Raw genomic sequence first — 25046 nt, forward strand, 5'->3', positions numbered from 1 at the left:
ACAAAATTAGGAGATCACTGCTAAAAATCAACCTTCAGATTGCTGTGGAGGGCTCTTGCTGCAGCTGAAATTTGGACCAGCTCTGCACAGCCTGAGGAAAAAGCCCTTTTTTAAGCTGTGCACCTGCACAAATGCCACTAAGAACCCAGAGAGAAGTAGCAGCAAGCAGATCTGTTGCTGCATTTTTCTGACAGATCCGTGCCAGCTTTTCCAGATAAGGACCTGTCTGCAGGCTGCTAATTTATTACCAGTAAAGCTTGGTTTAATAAACCTGTGGCAAATATTTTCTGCTTTTAAGACCCTCTCAGGCTTCAAAGGCCCCCGTTTGCTTTAGGTCCCTGGGGGTGCTGGTGCCAATGAGACATTTCATTAATTACGTTGCACAAATAAGCCAAATATTGCACAAGTGTGCAGCAGCGTGGTGAGGAATGCACACCCAGCTGGGTGCTCTTTGGAGGGACACTGGCACCTCTCCACACCCCACAGTTTTAGTGTTCCTCTGTAGGGCAGGACAGAATTGCCAATCATTTCCCCCTGGAATTCACAGACACACGGCTGGCTTTCCCAGCTAGAACTGGGATAAGGGAAGAAGCAGAGTCCCATCCCCTCAGGCTGGGAATTGGGCAAACACCAGGAGACAGCAGAGGGTGAGGAAGGCTGGGGAGGTGTTCCCAGAAGTTTTCTTTGCCTGGCCAAGGTCAGAGTGGGCATCTTGCTGAGAGGAGCCCGGGGATGCTCCTGGCTCCTGTTCAGAGCCTGGTGCTTTGGGGCTGGAAAATGAGAGCAGCAGTGCTGGGGGCAGGTCCAGGGCAGGGCAAGGCAGCAGCCAGGGCTACTCCACAGCCATTAACAGCAAACAATGATCGGGGATATTCTCAGTCCAGTCAGAGAGAAAAAGAGAAAGATTTCTGCCAGGATAAGCCTGGGGAAAAAAAAAAATCTTTCTCTTTTTCTCTCTGACTCAACTGAGAATATCCACAGAGGGATGAAAAGCCACATTTTGAGCCTCACCTCCCCTTTCTGCTCCTAACCCAGAGCAGAGCAGCAAAAAGCTGCCTCCTGTCAGGGCAGGGGAACGCCCTGCTGAACAGGGATGCAGAAATGCTGCGGATAAACTGCTGAGCAGCCACTCTCCCAGCTGTGCTTTCCTGGGAGCTGAGGAGGAAAACTGGCAACAGCCGAGCCACACCTGGGCAATGTGGAGATGCTTTTTGTCTGGCTGGGACAGGGGAGCAGCCACAGGAGCACTGCAGTGCTCAGAGCAGCCCCTGGCAGCCTGTGCCACACTTTGCAGTGCCCTGCCAGTGAGCTGGGCCTGCCTCCTGTATGAATTTTAAATGAATTGTTAACACATTTTATGAATCTGGTTAAAGGGGTGCCGATGTGGGCGAGAGCACGCGTCTGGTCCGCAAGATGGAGTAAATAAATCGCGAGTTCCACGAGATAAAACTTTATTGAGCAGCAATAAACGGCAGAAATGCTGCTCGGAGCCTTTAAAGGCACGTAAAAAATCAAACTCTGAGGGCTGAGAGCCCCCAGACCCCGTGCCTGCAACAGCTCGGGCTGGGCTGGGGAGAGGGTGCCAGGGGCAGGGACTGCCACCCCTGGTGTCACCCCTGGTGTCACCCCCAGGGCTGGCTCTGAGCCTCCCAGAGCTGCACTTGCTGCTCACAGGCCCTCCAGGGGTTTTTTTGGTGCCTTTCCCCAGACAGAATCCTCGCCTCACTCTCTTTCCCCAGCATAAATTCCTCTGCTCCCTTGTCCCCAGCACAGCCCACGTTGGCTGTGCCAGCCTCCTGCCTGGGCTCACACTCTGAAGTTGTTTTTATTATTATTTTTTACTATTATTATTATTATTATTATTATTATTATTGTTGTTGTTGTTATATTATCATTATCATTATAATAATTATCATTATTATAATTATAATTATGATCATTATTGTCATTATTATTATTATCATTATTATTGTTGTCATCATTATTATCATTATTATTATCATTATCCTTATTATTTTACAATAACAACACCACCAACTCAAGGCCATCAGGGAGCAGAACATCAAATTTAGGCTGAAAAGGGGACAAACCAATTTCTCATTTATCTCTCCTAAAATTTTTCACAAGAGTGCCCTGACTCCTGTCAGAGCCCTCCGGCCCTTCGTAGTGGGGTGGGCAGGAGCTGACCCGGCCCTGGGGGCTCTGGGGCACCCCTGGGTCAGGGATGGTGCTGGTGGCTGGCATGCTGCTGCCCATCCTGAGCACAAAGCTGCCCGAATTTGTGCCAAAAAGCTCTGGCAGCTGGAGCAGGGTGGGCCAGTGTCCTGCCACAGCCAACCACACAACCCCTCCTAGGGAGAGTCGCTGCACCTGCAGAGAGCTGGGCTCTAAAGAGAATATTTTGCTGCTATTTTTACCAGCAAATTTCGTGTCAAATCCTCTCAGGCAGCACCAGATTCTCACTTTTGTTAGAAAGTACCCAAATAATTTGTCTGGGCATTGAAAACTGCACAACTACAGTTCTGCATTTGGCATCGATGTTATGGATTTACCTGACAATCCTGTTAGTGAAAATCTCGGGGCCCAAACGAGCAGCAGCTCCTGGGTTGCTGGGCTCTGGTGCATGCCAGCCTCTCCTCCTGGCACCTCTCTGCCCACCAGGCATCCAGCTGAGGTGCTGCCAGCCTGCTTGGCTCTGCAGCCCTGCCCTGCACGCTGGGTTCGTGTCTGCCTTGGCCTGGGACTGTGCTGCTCTCTGACATCAAGCTGTTTCAGACAGAGCTATTTCAAACAGAGCTATTTCAAACAGAGCTATTTCAAATAGAGCTATTTCAAAAGGCACCTTATTGTTCTGTGCTTGTGTTTGTGTCTCTGGCCCTGGGAGAAGACAGAGCAGATTCTGGGAGGGCGTGCTGGGGAATATTGTGTTTATTTATTTATTTACCTGAGTGTCCTCCTCTTCTTCACTGGCTTGGCAGTCTGACTTTGGGGTCTCCAGGAACGTCTGGGTCTCTTTCAAAAGTGCATCAGCTTATTGCTCTGAGGCTGCTGCTGTCCAGGAGCTGCAGGGTGAGCCAGGAGACCCAGGCAGAGCCTGCACAGAGCCCAGCCTTCCTCTTCCTCCAGAGCCTGCACAGAGCCCAGCCTTCCTCTTCCTCCAGAGCCTGCACAGAGCCCAGCCTTCCTCCCTGCTGCCTTCCTCCCCAGGGCTCTGCCTCTGCCCCTCTTGGGGCATGTCTCACCCCAGTCTGGCTCTGGGGGTGCCAGGGATGCTCTGGAGTGTCAGAAATGCTCTGGGGTTCCAGGGGTGCCCAGGGGTACCAGGGATGCCTGGGGGGTGCCAGGGATGCTCGGGGGGTGCCAGGGATGCTCGGGGGGTGCCAGGGATGCTCGGGGGGTTGCCAGGGATGCTCAGGGGGTACCAGGGATGCTCTGGAGGCTCAGCTCTGCCCTGGCTGGGTGTGGGGGCTCAGAGGTGGAATGCAGCCACTGCAGCAGGGGGGAATGAAAAGCAGAAAAGCAAAGTAGTGCTGGGGGAGTTTGGAGAGGCAGGGCTGATCTCCACACTCCACGAGGGGGTAAAAATCCCCACCCGAGCGTTTTCTGCCATTTCTCTGCAGCTGCTCCAGAGGTGGTGAAGAGCCATGGAGCAGCTTTTTGGGGCTGTTTCAGTGTCAAATCCCCAGCACCAGCTTTTGCAGGCAAAGCCAAGGTGTCCACGTGCAAAGACTCCTCAGGTCAGCTGTGTTTGGCAGCCAAGGCCTGGCAGAAATTCCCTTTCAGGGCTTCTCCCGACCCAGCCCAGTGACATTCCCAATTTAACTGATATTCCCAATTTAACTGATATTCCCAATGTAACTGCCATTCCCAGCCCAGAGGGGCTGCTCTGCAAAGGATTCTTCTGCCCCAGTATTGAATTAAAGCTATTTAGCTAAACTGACCCAAGATTTTTCTCCAAAATCTTGCACAAACGGGCACTGATAAAGGGAGAACTCATGCTGCTTTGCCCCAGCACAGCCAGCTGGATCAGGAAGCAGCTGCCAAGCCTTGGAGGTACCGTGGGATCAGAAATTATTATTACTGTTATTGTTGGTGTGATTGTTGTAAAAAAAAAAATAAATGCAGATAACAACAAGCAGCTGACAAACCTTGCAGGTACTGTGGGATCAGAAATTATTATTACTGTTATTGTATAATAATAATAATAATAATAATAATAATACAGATAACAACAAGCAGCTGCCAAGCCTTGGAGGTACCGTGGGATTAGTAATTATTGTTACTGTTATTGTTGGTGTTATTGTATAATAATAATAATAATAATAATAATAATAATAATAATAATAATAATAATAATAATCTGACAAACCTTGCAGGTACTGTGGGATTGTGGCATCAGGGAAGGCAGGGGCTGTATTTCCTCTCGGGGGAGCAGAATGGCAGCCCAGCCTTTGGGGAATTGGATTTCTCCAGATTTAGGTCTCTGCTTTGATTTTTCTCCAGAACTACAATCTCTCCTGTTATTTCTTTGGTCCTCAGGGATATTGGGATGATTATAATCTGTCAAAACTGGGAAATGAACATAATACAAAGATGTCTTGCCCAAAACATCATTTGATGCTCCCAGGGAAAGCTGGCACTCTGCTTCATGCAATTATTCCCTTAGCCCAGCTCAGTGCTTAATAGAGAGGAATTTCCACCATCCTAAAAGTTTCTTGGTTTCTGAAAAAGCTCCCTGTCACTCCCAGAGATGCTCACAGAAGCAGACAGATAAATCTTCCTTCTTAGCAAAGCAGAGTAATAAAGTTTAAAAAAAGGGGAAAAGCCTCTTGCCTGATGGGTCCCCTTTGGCTGAAGGGAGTGGGATGAGCCCTCCTGCCATGGGCCAGCCTGGCTGGCCCCGCAGTGCCCTCGGTGGGGCTGCAGCCCCATAAATCCCCTCCTCAGGGCATCCCCAACCCCACAGCTGGCCCAGGCAGCGCTGGGTGAGCGCTGGATGCCTCTGATGATACAGCAGAGGCCCCAGATAAGTAACTTCCTATACACATGGCACTAATCCCCTCTCCATCCAGACATTTTTAAAGCATCTCGATACAGAATTCAGCCAGGGAGATGTGAAACGAGGTGAAATTATTCAGGATATACAATGGAGGAATTTTATTACTGAGCTGACTGCATTATAAATCAAGTACTCTGTAAATGCAATAAAACAATTGTTTAGTCTGCATGATTCATACCACAAACCTCAGTATTCTGTGTTTTGATCTTATTGCAGCAATAAACTGTCTAGACAGCAATTAACAAACTGTTTTTTCTTCAGATGTTTGGAGTGCCTTTGCTGCCTGATCAGCACTCAGAAATACAGGGCTTTTTCTCTATTCCTATTAATTATCAGGTTGATCAAGAAGCAAGGTCAGCTGTGGTTGTGCAGCATTTCTCTTTCCATGAATTGCTACAGGAAAGGTACCAATAACAGTGTTCTTTATTAGTGCCAAGATAAGGATTGCTTTCACCACGACGCTCCAAAAAGAGGTTTAAAGCGTAATTTAGACGAGAAGGTGCCAGGCTGGGCAGTTTATGCTGGCAGCCAAGTTTAAGCATCTCAGCGATGCCAGGAGAGGCGTGCCTGGAAATCGGTGTGGGTGGGACGGGCAGGGCTGGGCAGGGAATACGGGCACCAGGGATGCTGCCGGGCTGGGCAGGGGATGGGCAGGGGCTGGGCAGGGGATGGAGGCACCGGGGATGCTCCCGGGCTGAGCCTGCTCTCCCCAAGCCTCGTCCCTCACTTCCCGGGGGCAGCTCCCCGCCATCCCCAGAGGATGCCAGCGCCCAGCTCCTGCTGCCCAAATTCCCTGGGGCTTTTCCCGAGCGCGGAGCGGCAGAGCAGGAGCGGGGCTTGCGGAGCATCCCGGGCTGAGCGGCGGAGCCGCTGCCCTGCTGGACAGCTCCGGCTCCCCCGGGCGCTCCGGGACCCGCTCACACCCGCACCGGGCTGGGCTCACCCCCTGTCCGGATCTGAGCTATTGAGGATTCTGAGATTGTAAAAGTCTCTGTCTGTCAGCCCCCTGCCAAAGCAGAAGCCACAATTGGTCTGTGCTGGTTTCCAGGTTGTTTATTCTGTTGATCTCTCACATGTTCTGCTGCCCTGCCCAGCTCTGTCCTGCAGGGCAGCGTGTGGGGCTCTGCCCTCAGTGGGATGTGACAAACATTAAATACCAGAAACTCCCTGGGCTGCATTTACAAGAACGTGCCAATATCTGTCACCTACGTTGGACAGTGTGTCCCCAGCCTGAACCAACAGAAAAATGCCAACACCACAGTGAGACATGGAGGGCATGAAGAAGGAGAAAAAGGACAAGGCACACCCAATTTCTTCCATCTTGTCCCCTTTGGACCCCTCATCTAGAACCCTAAAATTTTACTTTTGCACCCGTGCCACACTTAATTATTACTGATATCAAATCCTCAGAGCTGGTAATTCATGCTGTAAGATTGAAAACTCTTTTCCATTAACAGAGATCACAGCCAGTGTCTCTGGGGGCTCTGTCCAGGGGTTCCTGACCCCTGCCAGGGTCCCAGACCTGCCAGAGGGATGCTCTGGGTTCCCACAACCCCCACACCACAATTCCCCAGGAAATCCCACCGGGAGCCGGGAGGGACACAGAGAATCCAGCCCAGCTGCTCCGTGCTCTGCTTTGCAGGAAGAAGTCCATGGCTTTGACTATTTAGTCATGAGTAAATATGTGATGTCTTCAGAACAAAGTGAGAAAAATAATGCTGAGGCTGCTGTTCTGAAGTTATTTCAATAATAAAAAGTGTCCCCTAACCCACGGACAGGTACTTGCTGTGGTGGTTTTGGGTTTGCATTTCAGCTGTGCTTGCAGTTGCACACTGGTTACAGAACTCTCCTCCTCCCCAGTCATATTTTGTTTTTTAACTGAACTCATTCCTTACAGAACCCTCCTGCTCCTCAATCACCTTTTCCTTTTCTAACTGAACTCATTCCTTTGGGAACCTTACAAAGGAAGTTGTTTTTCATTCAAAAATGTTTTTCCTCTATTTTTGCAAAGGCTGGGCAGATTTTGCAGGGTTGCTCATGGAGTCAGACCTGCAGCTTTGATGCATGTCCCTGGAGGAATTTATTTTTCCCTCCTCAAGATAAAAAGATGTAGAACTATGCAGAATTATGGAACATGCACAGCCAGTCAAATCAAATTCTGAGCCTGCTAACCTTGGCAGTGCCCCTTTAAATTAACTTTGCAGCCTGAAGATGCACAAACAAAAGCGTTTAAAGACTTTCTCTGAAGCAGCAGCACAGAGGAGGAAAAAAAATCCCATCTTGAATTTTTCCTAATTTGGTAATTTTAATCTTGGGCATGAAAACTCATTGTCACCGTTCACTTGGAGATTTTTCTTTGGCTTAAAGACAATGCAGAGGGTCAGGGCTGAGCTGATGAGTCTTGGGAAGGTGGGTGCAAGGGGGGATAAAAATCCAAATTGTCTCTTTTGTGCTACTGCACGAAATCTGCTGCATGCAACACCACAGCCAAACAGCAAAGCAGCCACATTGTTTGGCTAAATGGTGAATTTAATTAGCTTCTATATTTATTCCTTTCTTTTACACAGAGGTAAACCCCTGTCTTTCCAGAAGATGGAAAAGGAGGCTCCTTTAATTATTTTGGAAGATTTATTTTTTGTAGAAGAACAAACCAGTTTCTAGAAGAGGGAGATGCTTCTGTACCTCTCTGCTAAACTAAATTCAGCTGTTGCACTTTTATTTCTTTCAGCTTATTTTTTATTAATTAATGTTGCATACTTCAAATAAAAAAGCCACTCCTGGTATCCATCTTGCAACCCACAAACTCTTTAGGAAAAAATCAATTTTAAAAAGGAAACTATTAGGAGCAGGGAATTGTTGAAAACAGGAATCCCATAAGGCTCACCCGCTTTGTGGTTTTATTCCAAACTCTACTTCTGTCATTTCCCAATCCACTGAATTCAGTGAAACACAAAAGTTTTATGGCAGCAGAGTCCCCCTGGCTCAGAGTTTTATATCCAAATAAAGGAAAAACTCATTTCACCTGGTGTGCCTCAAAAGTCAGGTGATGTTCACCCATTTCAAAGCACTTTAACTTTCAGAATGCAAGTTAGCTGCCAGAAACCGGCAGAAATTTCTAATGACACCTTTTATCTGTCACCATCAAGTTTACATCCTCTCAGGGCAGCCTTAAACACAAACCCAGCTGAAAATGTCAATGTTCCAAATTCATTTTGGTGTTTAAGATTTCAATATTGTGGATTCATTTTGGGGTTTGAAATTTCAATATTGAGAATTCATTTTGGGACTTAAAATTTCAATATTGTGAATTCATTTTGGGGTTTAAAATTTCAATATTGCGAATTCATTTTGGTGCTTAAGATGTCAGTATTGCAAATTCATTTTGGAGTTTAAAATTTCAATATTGAGAATTCATTTTGGAGTTTAAAATTTCAATATTCCAAATTAATTTTGGTGCTTAAAATTTCAATATTCAGAATTCATTTTGGTGCTTAAGATTTCAATATTGCAAATTAATTTTGGGGTTTAATATTTCAATATTCTGAATTCATTTTGGTGCTTAAGATTTCAATATTCCGAATTAATTTTGGGGTTTAAAATTTCAATATTCCAAATTAATTTTGGTGCTCAAAATTTCAATATTCCAAATAAATTTTGGTGCAGTGCTCCCAGTTCATGCTGCATCCCAGTGGATCTAATTAGCTGGGCAGGGGAGGGTCTTTATGAATGGAATGTAACATAACCACCCAAAATAATCTCGTTAGGTTGGAACAAGAGGTTAAATACCACTTCCTGCTCTGCAGGAGCTGTTAAGTATAGTATTGATGAAAAATATGCTAATAACGGGTGCTGGAAAGAATGGCCAGGCTCCTGTCAGCCCAGCTCCGCGGGCTGGTCCTGGGCACCTTTTGTGCTCCACTTTAGCACATCCAGCACCAGCTCCTGCCCAGCTCCCACCCCGGCCTGGGGCTTTCCTTCCTCCGCGGGGAATTTATGTATCTGCACAAATAACTGTAAATGTGACTAGAAAATAACTGTCAATATGAATAGAAATGTGATTTTAAATAAAATAAACATACACGTAACTAGAAATATAAATGTTGAATAAATGTAAATATAAAATAATATAACTAACTATAACTATAACAACTATAACTATAGATATAGATATAGATAAATATATAATAACTATAACTATACTATATCTATATCTATATAAATATCTATATAAATATAAATGTAAATATAAATATACATATACATATTAATATTAATATTAATAGAAATATAGACAAATGAGCAGGGGCTGCTCCTCTGTGCCCTGCTCTGCCTCCCGAGGAGCTGCCAGGCCTGGGCTGGGCACTGGGATGCTCTGCTGGGCCAGGCTGGAGGCAGAGCTTGGTGATGCAAGAACCCCAGAGTTTCCAACAGGACAGATTGAGTCTGCTTTTTATACAGATTTGTTCCAAGAAGGGAGAAATTCCCGTGTAAAGCTGCTCATAAATCATTACGACTTCCATCAGAGGGATAATAACTCAGCAAAGCTGGCAGTTAGAGCTGGAACTTTAACTTGAGGACAAGGCTGGGAAGGCAGTGGGGCTGGGTTTCATCCCCTGGGCTGGATTTTCATCCCCTGGGCTGGGTTTTCAATCCTTGGGTTGGGTTTTTATCCCCTGGGGTGGGTTTCATCCCCTGGGCTGGGTTTTCAATCCTTGGGTTGGGTTTTTATCCCCTGGGCTGGGTTTAATCCCCTGGGCTGGGTTTTATCCCCTGGGCTGGGTTTCATCCCCTGGGCTGGGTTTTATCCCCTGGGCTGGGTTTTATCCCCTGGGCTGGGCTCTCATTCCCTGGGCTGGGTTTTATCCCCTGGGCTGGGTTTCATCCCCTGGGCTGGGTTTTATCCCCTGGGCTGGGTTTTATCCCCTGGGCTGGGCTCTCATTCCCTGGGCTGGGTTTCATCCCCTGGGCTGGGTTTTTATCCCCTGGGCTGGGTTTTATCCCCTGGGCTGGGCTCTCATTCCCTGGGCTGGGTTTCATCCCCTGGGCTGGGTTTTTATCCCCTGGGCTGGGTTTTATCCCCTGGGCTGGGTTTTTATCCCCTGGGCTGGGTTTTATCCCCTGGGCTGGGCTCTCATTCCCGGGCTGTTTGCATTTTTCGGGCCAGCAGCATCTCCCAGCAGTGTCCCCAGGGCAGGCAGGACATCACCGCCAGCCCAGGTTTGTCCTGTGCACGACGGGCCCATCCCCAACTGGGGAGGAACTCCCGCTCTCCTCCTCCCTCCCCTCCCACAGAATTATGCACAATTCTCCCAATTCTCCCTTCAGTCTGCAGGGAAAGGCGGGGGCTGAGTACATTTGCTTCTCACCAAGTATTTGTGAGGTCGCTGAGTTAACATTGAAGAGTTGCTGCTGGGATGAGCCCGGGAGCAGCGGGATTTGTGCTTGAGCTGCACAAAAGCACTCGGGGCAGGGAAAAACAGGACATTTACTGGGGAGCTTTGTTCCCCCAGCTCACAGGAGAAGAATCCTTTTCTTGCAGCAGCTCTGAGTTCCTCGTATTGCTGCGTAACCCAGCTCACTGTAAGTCACTTTTGTTAGTCGCAGCAGAGGAAAGAGAGTGAAAGAGGTGCAATTTCAGAAATAAAAATTAAATATAACTGTTCGCTCAGCTCACTGTTGAGCTGCTTTGTTTCTCTGCACATCATGAGGGTGAGCAGTCGTCAAACTATTGTGCTGTGTTTTCATGCAAATAAAATTCCCCAAGGAAAGAGCGTTTTAAAGAATGAGAAGCCAAGTGAGGTGCCAAGGATCCAGCTGCTGTGGGCTTGCACCAGGTTATTGTCACCCTTCCTCCTCCCGGGAGTGTCCCTGGTGTGGCTGAGAGCTGCAGGGAGCAGTGACAAAATGCTGGGCACATGGGTAATTGCTGATGATTGCATCCCACACAAAGGGCTGGAACCCAGCAGCAAGGCAGAGATCCCCACTGCAATAAAAAGTTACACAGATGCCCTGGAGCTGTTAGTGCAGGCAGGGATAATCTAAAGTCACTCAGCTCCTTTTGGGGTGCCAGGTCAGAGTCAGGACCTGATATTTCAGGAGAATTCAAAAATCAAAATTCGATTGTGCCTGAAAAGATTATAGATCAGTGGAAAAATCACTGCAGGTTAGGATCCTTTAATCCTCTATCAATCTTCCTGGGAGACAGAGCTAGAAAGTAGAGCCTGGGCTGGTACTCCAGGTGAGACTGAGCTCTTTATTTTTGGACACTGCTCTGGTAAGTGCCAGCTGAACACTGGAGCGTTCTGCTCAGACTGCTGCAGGTAGGACACGGCTGCTTCTGCAGCAGAGCATGACTGCTGCATGGAACAATAACAGCGATAATCAAGTTACTCATCTGATTATTCAGTAAAAAATAGGTTGTAGATGATACATTCAATCCAAATAAAGCTGAGTGATCCTCTGAGCTGATGAGCGATCCACTGAGCGATCCACTGAATGATTCACTGAGCTGCTGAGTGATGGGCTGAGTGATCCATTGATTGATCCACTGAGAGATCCATTGACTGATCCCCTGAGTGATCCATTGGTCAATCCCCTGAGTGATCCATTGATCGATCCCCTGAGTGATCCATTGGTCAATCCCCTGAGTGATCCATTGATCGATCCCCTGAGTGATCCATTGGTCATTTCCCTGAGTGATCCATTTATTGATCCACTGAGTGAACCATTGGTCATTTCCCTGAGTGATCCACTGATCCATCCCCTGAGTGACCCCCGAATGATCCCCTGAGTGATCCATTGATTGATCCATTGATCGATCCCCTGAGAGATCCATCCCCTGACTGATCCCCTGAGTGATCCCCTGAGCGATCCATTGATCTATGCCCTGATCCATCCCCCGATGGATCCATGCCCTGAGCTGCTGCTTGGAATCTGGGGCTGGTTTCCATGCCGGGAATGGTCGGGGAGGTTTCCCTGGGTGCCATCGGGAGCAGGGCTGGGGGAGCTCTGAAAGGAAAATAGCAAATTCCACACTTATGACTCCGGTAAAACCGACTCAGGCGTTTAAATGATGGCACTTCCTAGTGCCCAGAGATCCTCCTTTCTGCGGGACTGTCCCGGGAAGGGATGGCATCAGGGATCATAAATTCTCTTTTGGCTTCTCAGCACTTTTCAGGCTCCCATGCACCGCCGACAATAGGACTGGGGAATGGCTCTTAACAGCTCATTAAGGCTGTTTTTGCCAAATGCAAATAATAAAAAGGCCTCTTAAGAGGCTGTCTCATTTTTATTCAGAAAAGGCTACTGCAGAATATAAAAAGATGCCATAAAATGGAAATGCAATAGAAGACCCAGTGCAGTTATCTTTGGGGTCCTTTGAAAGATTTCCAGGCTAACTTTAAATCATCTCAGGGCATTTCTTGGAGGATTCTGGATGGTTAATTCAGGAGGAAAATTAAAACAAACAAACAAACAAATCACATACTGATGCTGTGCTGGCAACAGACAATTATCTGGGGAGTAAGGGAGCAGAAATAAACAGGAATGAGATATTCATGGACTGGCCTCACATTTACCAGTTCTTTTATACTCCCAGTTCACTTCTCCTGCCTTGGTCTGGTGCTTCAGTGCCTTTGACCTTCCCACAGACCAAGAAAATGCACTTTGGCCATACATGGAACACCATTTGTGTCTCCAAACAGGAAACCCTCTCCCCACTCAGGTGCCAAGTGCTGGACTCGAGTTTCCTGGAGCAGTGCAAGCCCGGAGGAGCAGCAGGGTGGAGTTTGGGGGTTCCCAGACACATCTCTCCCTGTTCCACCTGCTTGGGAGGCCAATCCCAGGGACCTCCAGGGCCCATCCCAGGGCTCCTGGCCACTGCACCTCGTACCCAAATCACTGTGAGAGTTTTGGCACTGATATTTCTTAATTTTTCCTCCCCAGAAAGAGGCAGGATTTTGGCTTGGTGACGTTATCACCTAAATTTTCGAGATATTTTCTATTTCCTCTACATTTTCCTTCATTCCTTCATTCGGGGGACTGGAATATTTATTAATTAAAGCCAGGCCTGCAGGCTGCCTGTGGTAAATGGGATATCTGGAGGTTGTTCTGGACACTGTGACAATCCTGGTTTGTATGGACAGGAGCTTTGGATACATCTCCTCCTGTTGGTTAATCCAGTTTGCACCAAAGGCACGGAACAAAGATCATGGATTTCAACTGAATAAGACAATTCCTTGTGCACAGCTTTAGAATGATTCCATGAAAAAAACAGAATGGCAACGCACTGCTTGTCATTCCCATACTGCCACTGATTTACACAGGCGACCAATGGTGATGTATTTATGAGATATTTACTTCATCTCTGTCCCAGAAAGATTTTCTTATATTGTTTGGAAAAAAATGCTTCCCAAGATCTGAACAATTGCTTAACTATCAATGGTTTGAATGTTGGTAGATTTTCTGGTTTTTTTTAATTAAAAGAATTGGGATTTATTATGTAGCAACAGCAGAAATCCCCCAGTAAGAGCCAAGCTGTTGTTGTGGGAATTGAGTCTGTTACCAGAATTCCCCAGAAAATCACTGAACACCCCCACGGGGAGCCTGCAGTCTGCAGAATGAAACTCTTCATCAATTTATTCCTCTCTCTTAAATCGAGTTTAAGAATTAACATGAAAATTTGATCTGGTTACTTCTCTTGATAAAGAAATAAAACATGAGGAAAATCCACTTGTAGAATTTGGACCAGGCATGATCCACTCTGGGAATTATTAGTGGGCCAGTGCTGGCCCAGATTAACTCTTTCATCACCTTCCTCAGCACTTCCCTCTGTCCAGCCTGAGCAAGCAGGGCCACACCTCAAAATCCGGGCTGGGTTTTCCTGAAACAGAAACGGGGTGAACAAACCAACACAAACCAAAACCAACCAAACAAATCCCAAGCAGACAAAAAAACAACAGAAAGATGATGAGAAACAAGACAAAAGCTTTGGTTTGGGGCTTTTGTCCGGGGTAGGACTCAGGGAAGATCCTTGGCTGGTGCTGTGCCACCCAAAATGTGATTTATTGCACTTCTCACTTGGTCTTTCAGGGTGGAAGGGCAGACTTGACTTTTTAAAATGCAAATGAACCAGAACCTTGAAGGGCCTTGGAATATTTTGCTGACTTCCTGGAGGCCATCCAAACGTGTCTGTGGGGTTGTGTGGTGATGGGAACCCCCAAGGGGCAGCACAACGAGGAATGGGCTGAGGCAGAGATGGAGCCCAGCCCCAAAGCTCCGAGCTGGGCTCAGGCTGGAGGTTCCAGCCCTGTCCCTGCTGTCCCTGCTGTCCCTGTGAGCCCACACTGCACGTCCCATGGATTCCAGAGTGGCTCCTTGGCTCTGTGCCCTCGAGGAGACGGGCAGGAGGGTTGAACTGTGAGGAGCCCCGAGCTCTGGAAAGTGCTGAGCTCCACCATCTGGGCTGCTCCGTGGCAAGGAATATGCTTTATTGGCATGGCTCGGAGGTTTACAAGCAAGCTGCTTGAAGTTTTAATGGTTGCTTGGGTGATTTATCCTGTCTTGAGAGTCAGCGCTGCTAGGAGGCACCCAGTTCTTGAGCTCTCGCTTTCCTTTATTATGAAAACCTTTAATCTTTCCTACATGTACCATAAATAACCCCATTATGGCCACACAGAGAAAATGGAACTGTCCCCATGTAAGTTTGGACTTTCTGCTTCGCACTTTTATGAGCTGCTTTAACTTCACCAGGGGGATGCTGAATTTACAGCAGCAGGGATTTGGAGTCTGAGGAGCAGCAAAGTGTCATATTCAATTTTTGCCTTTGTGGCCAGCAGGCCCAGCAGCATTTATTCCCTGTTTTTTCCAGGATGAGGATATAAAGGTGATACAACAAGGGTCAGCACGACCTTCCCTTCTGCAGGGCCTGTGGGTTTGTGGATTTGGTCTGAAATTGGTCGGAAAAAAAGGCAGGAAAGGCTGGCATGGACACAGGCACAGCTTCCTTCACACCCCCAAGGGCATCTTGTGCTGCTTCTCCAGAGCTTTGGTGCCTCAGTATCGATGCCTCAAGCTCCTGTTTCTCCTCCTTGCTGCTGAACCTGCTCTGTGGAAGGCAGAGGGGACACCTCGGGGTTGGGCTGCCCTGGCAGAGTTAAACCAAAGGCACAGGGGTTGAGGTTCAGAGCAGGAGAAACCCTCTGCACGTATTTCTGACCAAAAACCAGGGAAGAACAGCTCAGGCAGCTCCAAACCTCTGTGCTCCACATCAGGGCTGGCCTTGTCCAGATGTGCCAGGAGGCACTTTCTGCTCTGGCTCAGCTCATGCACCTCTGAAATGCAGATGAACACGTTTGCTCCTCTCTGTCAGCTCTGTGGAGAGAAAAATCTGCAATCATGGTCGCCTCTAGCATTTCTATTTTTTCCTTTCGCTTTAGTGATTCTGCCCCAGGGGATTTTCTTTAACAAAACCTTGTCCCAGTTCCCTTTGGGACCATGATTACCACACCCATGGGTGGAAAGCCTCCAAATCTGAGATAAGGAGGGAACAATTAAAGAATTCAGGCTGATGCTTCATGCAAAAGGACGTTTAAATTAGCATCGAGCAGCAGAGCCGCGAGAGGAGGGATCTGTAATTGAAGCGAAGCTCTAAGTGCATCTCTTGAGCTAATTGCCATCTCAGAGCCTGTAAAAAAGAGAGAGAGGCAGAAAAGGACTGCAGGGCAAATTACAACTTTGCAGCAGGGATGGACTAAAGTCAGAGGATGCATGTGAGAGTTATGCAGGGAATTTGCAAAGGGTTGGGCAGTGTTTTATGGAACAGTTGCCCTTAAGTTTTAAATATGTCCTTGGCTGGGTAAGGGGGATGGGGAGCGCAGGCTCTGAGAAGCTTCTCTTTTTGCATAGAGGACATTGGGTTTGACATGAGATAGAAGAAACACAAAAGCCATAACAATAATATATTCAATTAGGCCATCATTTCCTTGCTTACAGCGATCCTGATGTCACAACGTAAAGACCAAAGCCAAGCCCCAGTCCCAGCTAGAACATTCCAGCTGTAGCTGGGAGATTTCCCCCTTGCCCAGAGCACAGACATTGTCCCCAGCCAGGAGCAGGAGCCTGGAGCTGACAGAGCAGTGGCAAACTGGCAAAACCCCACAAAAAACATCATAAAAATCCCAGCTGGCTTCATTAGCACCAGCTCATTCCTGCTGGAAGTGCATGAGTACACAACGTAGATGGGGATGCTTTATCCATATAATCAATCAGTTGTCCAGTTAAAATCTAATCATAAACCTAAATTGCTGGAATTCCAGAGGTTCAGATTCTTAACCCAATCCATCTGCTTTCTGTCCCACTTTGTTCCCTAAAAATATTTTCAGCACCTAATACACTCAAAATCTGTGATTTGAAAAACTCCAGCATCATTAAACTAGGATTTTAGTTGTACTTTACCAAACGTGGATCATTTTCCCCTTTGGGAAGCTCAGTAAGGTCTGTGCATGTGATGTCAGCAGTAAACTTATTTTTCTCCTCGACATGCAGTGATGGTGGTGAGGGAGTGGCACTGGGCAGCAATCCTGCTGCATTTCCAGGCTGGGCAGCTGGCTCTGGGAGCAGCAGGAGGGAGCCAGGCTGTGGGTGAGGAGAAACCCAGCACAAAGAATCACATCTGGGCTTTCCCCCTCCCCTCGAGTGCATCCACAGGGAAGGGATCAATAACCAATCCCGCAGAATGAATTCATCTGCATTAGTGGAGAAATGGGGAATCTCTTCTGGGGGAAGCAAAGCAAGCCCAAGGCAGCCTGATGCCATGGCAGGGGAGCACTCAGGGCTCTGCTGTCCCTCTCCTGCCTCACCCAGACTTCTCCCTTCTTGTGAGGATTTGGCCTCCAGAGGCAATTTGCTGGGATAAAGGCAGATTATACAAGTTAGCAATATATTATCAGATGCTTTCAGATGCTCCTGCTATGCAGACGATCGGTTATCGACCCTAAGGAGCTGATCCCACAGACAAACGTGCCCTAATCTCCCCAAGAGTTCATGTTAATGTTAATGTTAATGTTCATGTTCTCCCTCTGGGGCTCCCACCAGGCCCACCTGTGCCCGGGCTTGGGGCCACACAGTCTGTGAGAGCTGTTTACTTTAACTCAGCAGCATATTCCCATAAGTCTGGGGCTATTTCCCAATTTTGAAGATGGTGTGGGGAGGGGATTGCGAGCTGATGATAACGGGATGGAGGAGATTAGGCAGCTAAGCCATCCATTTTAGTTCCAGTGATCAAATTTCACAGCCTTTATCTGAAGCACTGCCCAGCTAACTCCTCAAGCCGGGCTAAAATGAGGCAGTGCAGCTATAACCAATAACTTCATGCCTTCTGATCAGCACCAGGAAAGCGCCAAAGGTGCTGGGTCTTTGTGGCCCAGCTGCACAGTCTGAGCCTAGAAATGTTTATTCTCGCTGTCTGCAGAGTTACTTGGGGCACAAATGGATTGCAATCTCGCAGCAAGCAGCAGCAGAGGGCTGGGGTGGGTTAGATCACTGCAGATACCAGCACGGGCTCTGCTGGGGCTAACAGAACGCTCAAGGTTTCAATAGAAAATGCTGCACGGGACCATTAGGCAGAAACTTCTTATCAAGAAGAGTTAAAAACCAGCTCAGAAGAACTCAAAGTCGGTGCTGCCCAGACATTTTACAAGGAACTGTAAAAGCTTAATACTATGGGTGCAAAATGCTATGAAATACAATTAAATGTTATTAAGCTTTTTTATGGTAAGTGGGAACTTTTTCTTAGGAATAGTTTTTAGCTAGCAGCTTTACTTGTTTATCCTCAAAAAGAAAGGTCTTTACATGTTGTATTTAAAACTGAAAATGCAGTGTTATACATATTAACATTCTTTGAAAGCTCCCAAGAGTTTTCCAGACCTCCCATAGGTACCCTGAGGGGAAAATCAAAACCACATATGGGGAAGTGTGGGGGTGAGAAGAGAAAGAAAAGTTAGTTCCACATGGATTTTAATGCATCTGATCTCAGGAGGCATTAAACAATCAAAAAAAAAGTGCATTTTACAAGGTGAACACTGTATTGATTTGAGACTTTTATATCAGAAGGAGCTCAATTAATCCGATTTCAATTGAGTGACAAAACCCCCCCACCTTTCAAAACCAGAGGCAACTACCATAGCAACAAAACATGAATAACCACGCAGCAAAGCCACCACGACCAGTGGCTAAGGGTAACTAATCACTGCAAAGCTAATTGTTCAAACTGGAAAAGATTTTAGCTGAGGTCCCCAAAGCTTCTGAGGTGCTCCCAGCCGCATTTCTGTCCCAGGGAAGGCTCCAGGTCACTTTTAAATGCTAAATACAGATGGCGATTTGGGCTTTGTTGTTATTTTATTCTAATGATTACGTGCTCTATAAACAGAACTAGACAAGTCTTGTTTCTCACGAGCTGCTGCAGCAATAAACAGGTTATTTGCATGAACCCTGCAGGACTGCTGAGGGGAGGTGCAGTGAAAGGGGAAGGGAAGGGGAGAATTCAGTAACAAACACCCACACCAGCTCCTGTGCCCTGTGTGCCTCAGCTGGCACTGCTGGCACTGCCCGAGGGCTTCCATGGGCACTGCTGGCATTTCCCAAGGGCTTCCATGGGCACTCCTGGCACTGCCCGAGGGCTTCCATGGGCACTCCTGGCATCATCTGTGCCCAGCTGGGATGCTGCCAGTGCTGCCCTTGGCACTGGGGACCCAGAATCCTCTTTTTGTTTGCATGTGGGGGGACAGATGTGTGACCTGGGGCTCTTTTGGGTGCTTTGCCACAGGAGGGAAATAAAGCATCTCTGTACCCAAGTGCCCTCAGCTGCCACCCAGAGTGGTCAGGGATACTCAGGGGGTGCTGCAGTGGCTGAAGTCCAGAACTTTTATGCATATTTAAACGCATTAAAATCTGATTTTCAAATGAGATTAGAATAACTAATTCCCACTATTTTGCCTTACAGAAACACCACAAGCCAAGCCCACGAGAGCAGTAATTTCTGCCCAGTTTGTCTCAAAGGATGACCAAGAATTTGGGCTGCAGGGCTACCTTGGCCGTGCAGAAATGGCAGCAGGTGCCTGCCAAAGGACTGTCCCCTTCTCCAGGGACCTGAGGCACTTTTACAGAAACCCTCACCCACAGAGTGCCAGGACAGGGATGTGCCCATGAACCTGCTGCTGCCCAGGCACCTGCCTGGCAGAACATGACTGAGACCTTCCCCACTTCCCTCAAAAAGGAATTTCTGGAGCAGGAATGTTTTCTTATCAAGAGCAGCCAACTTTCAGACAGGCAGACTCATGACTGCTGGATCAGATAAAGAGAGATGGAATTTATATGGTCCCCATGAGGGAGTAGCTGAATATGATGTGTCACAACAGCACGCTGGCCTTGGGAAACACCAAAACCTGCGCTGAGGGGAAACTGAGGCAAAGGGAGCAGCAAGGTTGCTCCGGGTTGCCCAGGAAGTTTCCAGCTGAGGGAGGACATGGCCACTGTGAGTGTCCTCAGCCAGCAGAGCGTCCTGTCCCTCTGCTCTTCTCTTCCTCTCTGAGCACAGGGGGGTTTCATCAGCTGATGGATGGGGGTGTCAGAGGTCTGCAAGGGGCCACAGGTGTCCCTCCATGCCCTGTGGAGAAGCTGTGCTGCTTCCCGTGCCACACAGAGCTGATCATGGCTTTCAGCAGCCCAGGGCTGGGTTCTTCTGCCCTCTTTGCTCAGGTGAGGCTGGCCTGGAGCTGAGAACTGTCCAGCTCCTCTCCCCGGGAAGTTTGGGATCTCAGGGGTCACTGAAGACACCAGGGTGTGGGATGGGGTAGAGGGAGCTGTTCTGACAGCAAAGAACACCCTCAGACAGCACCAGCCCTTGGCCATTACCAGCCCCAGCTCTCGGCTTCCCCCTCCCCTCACCCCACACAGGGATGAGTTCCTACCCTGGAGCTTGAGCATCATTGGGATTTTGTGTCCCCTCTGCAGGGAGCTGGACACCAAACCTCTCTGAGGGCCTGATGGAGCTCCCAGGGAGCTCCTGGAGGGACATCCCAGCCTAACCCCACTGCTCTGCTGCTGCCTCTGCTGCAGAGGCTGGACAGAGCTAAATAAAGCAGGGATTTATTAAAGGATCTCCTCCGTGGATCCACCATGGGCAGCACCAGACCCCAGACAGGGCTGCACCCAAATGAACCAAAATGACATATAATGAACTCAAGATGAACCAAAATGGCACAAAATGAACTCAAATGAACCCAAAATGGTCCCAAAATGCACGAGCGCTCCCGGGGCTCTCCCTGGGATCAGTTCTGCTCCACTGGCACCTTGGAGTTCATTGTCCCATTCCAGCTCCAGCCCATCAGTCCCACCCTGCTTGTTTTTCTCTCTCCAGCCCACGCTGTTTGTGCTCCTGGGCTGAGGTTTGGATCATTTGTCCTTGGTGCCCAGCTGGAGCAGGAATTGTTTTGTCTCTGCTCTGTGCAGAGAGCTCAGCATCCCTCATGTGAAGCTCAGAATTACACACGGAAGCAGCTCAGAATGTGAAAAATAGAAAAGCCAAAAGCTGAGGCAGCAGCAGCAGGGTGAGGGGGTCCTGTCCCAGCCCTGCCCTGCCTGTTGTCCCTGCAGAGTGCCCAGGGCTCCCTGGCAGGTGAACCAGCTCTGCCCCCGACCACAATAACGGCCCCGGAGCAGCTGAGCCTGAGAAGAGCGAGGAGGAGCCCTCCGAATTCACCCCAGAGCTTTGTGCTCACACCGAGATCTTATCTGTGCTCAGCAAAAGTCACTTTTTGGTGCGAGAGGAAGAGATAAGAGAATATGAAAAACATTAGACCTGTATTTCCACTGCTCGTGTTCAGATGTACAGGGCTTTAAAGTGTTTGAGGGCCTTTTCTTAGGAGATATTACACAAGATGCTGCTAGTCTAATCAAAGAAACAGGCTTGCTCAGGCAGCAAATTAGAAGTTGATAGACAGCGCTGATGAAGTTTAAATGATTTAGATTCTAACAAAAAATTGCCAAGAAGTAATTGCTCGGGTTTGGTAACACTAAGGAAAAGGGCTATTGGAAAAAACGTAACTGTTACTTTTTAATAGTCAAAGTGTATCTGCACAGAGAGCGAGAACACACGTGTAAGATGGATTGTATCATCACATGGATGCTGCAAATCTAGAGAGAAACCCGGGCCTTACATCTATAATTTATTTTTTGGAAGGCAAATATCACGTTTACGTGATTTAAAAACCCCAGACTGCTCCCCCTGAAAACTTATGAATCCTGTCTTTGTTCCAGGTGATTGTAACACTTCAGGATCAGCCAAACCATTTGGTGTGTGCGTGCGAGAGCGGCGAATGAATTTTATTACAGCTACAAACCAGATTTTCGGGAGCCGCTGAGTAACTGTGAGCAGATGAAAGGGAACCAGCTGAGATCTGTGCACTGCAAATTGTTTCCCCGTGATTAAACTATTTCATCCTCCGGGCTAACATCTCTGTACTTGTTTGGCAACAAGTGATAATGTCGGTGATAAAAGTCCCTCCTGGATGAGCAGGGAAGGATGAGGACAGTTATTAGAACCTTTTTTTTTTTTTTTCCTTTGTGGTTAGCAATCATTTCTTTTACAGGTATTTTGTAAAGCAGAATGAAATATGATTAGTTTAAATCATCATCATCATAAAGAGACTCACATTGTCCTATTTTGAGAAGCTGGTGATGAGTATCTAGAGTTCTGCCCAGGGAAAATGCTGAGCCCACTGTTGATATTTAAAATTTCAGTGTGTGGCTGTGTTCCAGTTTGGTTAATTATTTTTGCTTCAATAATAATAATTTTTTGGCTTAATTAGAAATAATTAATGCAGACTATTTTTTTTTTGTACTCACAGCAAAACCTACAGCCAGTTACTAAATAACTGACTCTACAGAGGGAGAGAAATATTACTTGTTGCCCAGGGTAAAATTTAATTAATGTGTTGAAAAAATGTTCGTTGCTTCATTTTTAATTTCTTTTACAGTGTTATGTTTTGGGCAGAGCACTGCAAACATGTGGGCCTGATTTTCCAAGGTGAGTCCAGCCCAAAGCTGTGCATTCGTGTTTTGCTCAGTTCAGAGGGAATCCAAAGCAATCTGTAATTTTGCAAATCAAATCACAATTGCAGGTGTTGTCACAGCCTGAATTTTGACCAGCACTTAAAAATATGAGCCATGTTTAAAGCATTCCTGAATAAAGGCTTGATTGTCAATTCATATGTTTGTTTTCAGCCATCCAAATTTACAGTTTAGGCTTCGTGTGCATGAGTGTGAAAACTTCGAAATCACCAGTTTCAAGAAACACAGATAAGCACAAAGAAAGATTTTAATTTTTTTGAGGCATTTAAAATCAGATAGAGATGAAAAAAAAAACAAATAATCACAGGAAATAGCAATGGAGAATCAGTGCTACAGGAGTCTGAGCAGCTGGACTCCCAAATGCTGCTGGACACAAACCCCCCTGATCCAGCATCCATGTGGGAGCAGCCAGGGGAGGTTTTTTCTGTGCAGCCTATTCAACGGCAGAACTTCTGCTCCTAAATGGTTTTCAAATACAGTTCATTTTCATGGCACAATCTTTAATGAAAAGTGCCTGCTGAGTGCAGTACAAACCATTTGGTGCCCCAGTGTCAGGGGAGGAAAAGAACAACATTCAGTAAAGCTGAAGGTTTTTATTATCACGTCGTAAATGAACAAATGGCATCTGTCAATACAAAGGAACTCATAGGGGGTATAGAAAGGAAGCTTAGTTATTACACTCAGGGTGTGCTGCTGAAGTGACAAACTGGAGTTTTATTAACATGCCACTTATAGATCTCCTCTTCCTCCCCCACCGCCCCAGCCCTTTTACCTCCCTCAATTTGGCCCATACCAGCACTGCTGTAAAATGAGCTTTGCTCAGACAGTGCTCCCCAGCTCGTGCTGGAAGCTGCAATCATCACCAGCAGCAATTAAAAACTGGGGGCCCCACATTTGGAATGAAAACCTGGCCCCACGTCCAGCCCGGTCAGCGCACGGGATCAGGGAGTCTCGGGGAGCCCTGATCCCATCAGAGTTTTCTGTCTGGCCAATAAACATCCCTGCTGCACTGATAAATGCCAGAGGTGTTTATGAGCTCCAGGAAATGTTTGTACCAAAAGGACCCAACCAGGGATGAGTTTGCTGCCAGCAGCCAGGGGCTGGAGCTGCAGAGGGACGGGAGGGGAGGCTCAGCAGCGATTTTACTGCGAGGTATCCAGGCTTTCCTCATAAAAGGGGCGAGTGGGCTGGAGCAGGTGTGGCTGCAAGCTGGCAAACAGCAGCCAGGGAGGCAGTGCCCGGGGCAGGGGGCAGCCCTGGGGACCCTGGAGGAGGAAGTGGGGCTGGGAGTGCCCCTGTGCCCCGCTGGGACACCGAGCTGGGCTGCAGGGTCACAGCAGGAGCACTTCTGGGCCATGGAAAGGGCAAACCTGGGGTTCTCTTTGGAAAAATTGTACTGTTAGACCTACAGTAGAGAGAAAAGAGCTCGGCAGGCCGGAGGGAAATCACATTGGCAACCGTGCAAATAGAGGCGTGGAGCATTTTTAATGGGAACAGGAAAATACCAGAATCACTTATGTGCTTTCCCAGCTTTTTCAAGTGCAGGGACCAGGCTGCATTTATGACCAGCGAGCATCAGAGCTGCATTTAAAGGGAGGCATGAAAAGAAGTGCCTCTCAGTTATGATGGGAAGCAGCAATTTCAGCAAGGCTTCCTTTAGAAACTGCCCAGAGCACCAGGGCACTCTGCCACTGCTGATGGGCTGAATGCAAGCAGGACTTTCATACCGTGCCCAAAAGAAAGGATTCCACTCAATGAACCCAATTGAACAAATAGTGAAGCCAGGAAATTCAGAGGATGCACAAACAGGTCTAGATCAATTTGCAATTTAGACTGGCCTTGTAAATTCAAGGCTCGCCAGTGCCTGGCAATGCCTGGGAGTGCTGGGATGGTTGTGCCCATCCTGGGCTGGCCTGGTGGATGTTACCCTCCAAAGGAACATCTTTAGCTCCACTTTCTAACAGCAGTAGGGTCCCCCAGGTTTTTAGGGAGCATTACAGTTGTTGTCCTGCTGGGGATGAAGCACAAGCAGCCCCCGTTGCACCTCTGGCAATGAATCACAGCCCTGAGTGCTGGAGCAAACTTGTCACAAGTGGAAATTGTGCAGGCACTGAAGAGCCTGCCTGGGATAACACCTGCTCATTGTTTGTCACCTTCACCTCTTGATTCCACCTTGCTTCAATGTCACTAACAAAAATGTGTCACCAAAAGAGAAGTGCATCTCTCAGATAGGCTGTGATATTAAAGGAAAAGAACCCAAAAAATGTTTGATCAAAGCCTTTTGGAGGCTGAGTTACACTTGGCAGGGACCCTGTCCTCAGCTGAGAGCTCTGGGTGGGCATGGAGCCATTTCACACCTGCAGGGTGACTTGTCCACTGCCTCTTGTCACGCAGAGATTTATCAGAACCTCTGCACAAAAGCCACATTTCCTTTCACCCATGGACAAATTAAAAAGCCTCTTAAAACCAGAATAATCTCAGGGACATCACCTTTTGTAGGGGATGGCTTTATGTGCCCATTTCCTTCTGCTGCAGACTCCTGCTTTTACACCTAATGACAGCAGCCCCTCACTGCAGCTCTGCTGAGGAGAAACCACCCCAGGGCACCTGGCTGGGCTGTCCTGCCCTCTGCTCATGCCAGAGCCCCCTCAGAGCCCTCTCGCCCTGCCTGCCCTGGGAACACACCCAGGGAACACCCTGAGCTGAGCACAGCACCTCTCCGAGCTCCCCGGAATATCAGTGCAGGAATCCTGCCTGGGTTACACCACCCTGCAGCAGAGTTACACTGGGTTTCTGGAAAAGCAGCTCCCTGCACCCTGCCAGGGATGTGGTGACACTCTCAGAGACAGGAACTTGCCTT

This window comes from Lonchura striata, chromosome 17 (assembly GCF_046129695.1).
Source record: "Lonchura striata isolate bLonStr1 chromosome 17, bLonStr1.mat, whole genome shotgun sequence".
NCBI lineage: Eukaryota > Metazoa > Chordata > Aves > Passeriformes > Estrildidae > Lonchura > Lonchura striata.